The sequence below is a fragment of the Schistocerca cancellata genome, chromosome 5 (assembly GCF_023864275.1).
Source record: "Schistocerca cancellata isolate TAMUIC-IGC-003103 chromosome 5, iqSchCanc2.1, whole genome shotgun sequence".
Lineage (NCBI taxonomy): Eukaryota > Metazoa > Arthropoda > Insecta > Orthoptera > Acrididae > Schistocerca > Schistocerca cancellata.
In genome coordinates this window covers 44,544,130-44,547,436 of record NC_064630.1, presented here as the reverse complement: position 1 = coordinate 44,547,436, position 3,307 = coordinate 44,544,130, and the positions used below count along the sequence as shown (strand labels likewise).

The 3,307-nt window shown below is 43.3% G+C and overlaps 1 pseudogene; it reads left to right on the top strand.

Annotated features, from left to right (window-relative positions):
* The first annotated feature begins 2,252 nt into the window (after positions 1–2,252).
* Positions 2,253–2,370, top strand: LOC126189309 (5S ribosomal RNA; annotated as a pseudogene).
* The last annotated feature ends 937 nt before the right edge of the window (positions 2,371–3,307 follow it).

The window sequence follows — 3,307 nt, the reverse complement described above, 5'->3', positions numbered from 1 at the left end:
CTTACGAGGATAATCTTTTGTAATGTTACTTAAAATCCGTCTTAATTGCAAAAAAACTTTTTTTTTATTATTCATATGACCGGTTTCGGTTCATTCAGAACCATCTTCAGATCTGATATTTCAGTTACAGGAGTAACACGTCCAAATCCAGCAAAATATGTGACGTAGCATGTGAAAGTTGCTGGATTTGGACGGGTTACTCCTGTAACTGAAATATCAGATCTGAAGATGGTTCTGAATGAACCGAAACCGGTCATATGAATAATAAAAAAAATTTTTTTTTGCAATCAAGACGGATTTTAAGTAATATTATAAAATCACTGATTGCTGTTATCCCATAAGACATTATGTCTGTTTTTGCAAAGATAATCTTTTGAATAGACATCATTCAACAGCTTGGTTTGCTCCTTTCTTTTGGGATAATCATAATACACCAAGCATTTTTCGACGATGATGAGTTGACTAAGCAAGTTCCCTGGAATGGTTTGACTTAGCTACGACATTTGGGCTGGGCGCTCGTATCGCTGGGATTTTTGTATAAGTTTGGAAAGTGTTGAAGGCCAGAGGATGGTGACCTCTGTCATGTAACATGATGAAACCTGACCTTGATTGATATTCATTTTCTCCGTCTTCGCTTTGATTGTCACTCGTAGGTCTTCGAGCAATGGGACATCCATCTCTCTTGAGATTCCCGTTTCTTCACAGAGAGGTGGTCAGTCACTTCATTTATGGCTATTCAGACTCGTTTGACCACACGGGTAGTGATTGCACCACATAACCACGGTGTCATATTGGTGCTTTATTGCTGTACACTTCCAACAAGCCGGTATGGATCATTGGATTGTTGTTACCCTCAACACGCACGAAAATCTAGTAGCAAGCTACTATTCTGCGATGTCGAGACTTCAGTGTGCATCAGGAATGCAGACATCTACTTGCAAACAAAACAGGTTAATTACGTAGAAGGCAGTTAAGACTTTTTGGGACTGTGCGACCACTACCCAAGCTTCATGTGGGAGAAAGCCAAACGCAGATTTTGTCCGCTTTATATACTGAGCTTATCACCTTCAAAATAAAGCCCCTCTGTAGCTACACAGAGACGAAGGCACTGTTTTCTGTATTAAAACAGCGATAAGGAAAGCTTCTGCTCTAACAGTTTTCGGTTAATGGTTACGCTCTTTTGAATACTATTCAAAGTACATGATTAACTCATTTTCGTGCGGTTTTTGTTTTTTGAGTCTTATAAATGACAATCCTGATCATTTTGTGTTCCACAGATGATTAATGTTAATGCTAATAAGAACCACTTCAGCCGTGTTAACGTGCATTTATCATATCGCGATCGTTTTCACAGTCAACATCATCAGGTGATAGTGCAAGAGGTCTTCGCAACAAACTGTACCACAACTATGCCTATATCACAACTCGAGAGTTCTAGTCAACTTATGTGACGTAGATGGCTCGTTCTGGAGACATTACGACGACAAAAATGCTCCGCCGACTGGCTGGCAGAAGCATAGCGAGCAGTGACTGTTGGGAACGTGACGCGATGTGTGCGCTAGACTGGTACAGATTTTAAACTGCAAAACATTCCAAGCAGCGGATGTGGATTCTCCGAATAATTTATTCATTACTACGTGCAGGTTAAAGCTGAAGAAGTTGCAGAAAAGTACGACATTGAGGAGACGGGATCTCAATAAATTGCAAGAACCAGAAGCTGCTCAGAGTATAGAAGCAGCATTAGGCAGTGACTGTCTGAACCAGATCAGTGGAACACAGTAGAAGACTCCCTCTCGCTCCCTGTCATGCCCTCTTCTTCAGACTTGCGCCGTTAACAGTTGTCTATAACCAGTCATCGTAGTCGGAGGACCGAGCGGAAGACCCCCTCACAGATCCTATTTTTGGTACCGCCAATCAACCACACGTTTTAGTTATAGACACACTTTTCAGTACCCTTAAAGCTTCCTGAACATTTAGAGGTATATAGTGAGTCTGTCGTAACGAGAAATTCGCTCTGCATTATATTTAAAATTTTAAATTTCTGTATATTTTCAGGAGACATTTATTGGTTAGACCTGATAGTATTTATCAAATTGACAAATGTGCCACGCACAAGAAACGAGTTCACTTTGAATCAGTCACGCCACGTGCTGTATTCCTCTACGTTACAGAAGTGGCTGAACTGCCTTTGTAACCGAATACTCAGCTGTTGATGTTCATCAGACATATTATTCGGTTTATTTAGATGCGAGGCTTACGGCCTTGCCGCAGTGGTAACACCGGTTCCCGTCAGATCACCTAAGTTAAGCGCTGTTGGGCTGGGCTAGCACTTGCATGGGTGACCATCCGGTCTGCCGAGCGCTGTTTGCAAGCGGGGTGCACTCAGCCCTTGTGAGGCAAACTGAGGAGCTACTTGATCGAGAAGTAGCGGCTCCGGTCTCGGAAAATGACATACGGCCGGGAGAGCGGTGTGCAGACCACATGCCCCTCCGTATCCGCATCCAGTGACGCCTATGGGCCGGCCGGAGTGGCCGTGCGGTTCTAGGCGCTACATTCTGGAGCCGAGCGACCGCTACGGTCGCAGGTTCGAATCCTGCCTCGGGCATGGATGTGTGTGATGTCCTTAGGTTAGTTAGGTTTAATTAGTTCTAAGTTCTAGGCGACTAATGACCTCAGAAGTTAAGTCGCATAGTGCTCAGAGCCATTTGAACCATTTGACGCCTATGGGCTGTGGATGACACAGCGGTCGGTCAGTAGCGTTGGGCCTTCATGGCCTGTTCGGGAGAGGTTTAGTTTTAAGCATTTTTTTTTCAGCTGATACTTTGTAAGCAAGGTTATGTGTATTGTATTTCGGGCATGAAGCATGTGATTATCCACGTTAGTTATCCCTTGAAGAAAAGAGTATATTTACTGCAAGACATCTGTAACGCATACATTATCTATATAAACCTGTAGTGCAATAAAGTGTTTGATAATTATTTCCTTTACGATTAGAACGCTGGTTTGTAATTCATTGTGGATGTGAATGTCACACAAAAATAGGTTTGATGGTACATGGAATCAAAAAATGGCTCTGAGCACTATGGGACTTAACTTCTGAGGTCATCAGTCGCCTAGAATGTAGAACTAATTAAACCTAACTAACCTAAGGACATCACACACATCCTTGCCAGAGGCAGGATTCGAACCTGCGACTGTAGTGGTCGCTCGGTTCCAGACTGTAGCGCCTAGAACCGCACGGCCACTCCGGCCGGCTACATGGAATCGTGTGGATTCTTAGTTGATAGGCGTTCAGTACTTACGTGCG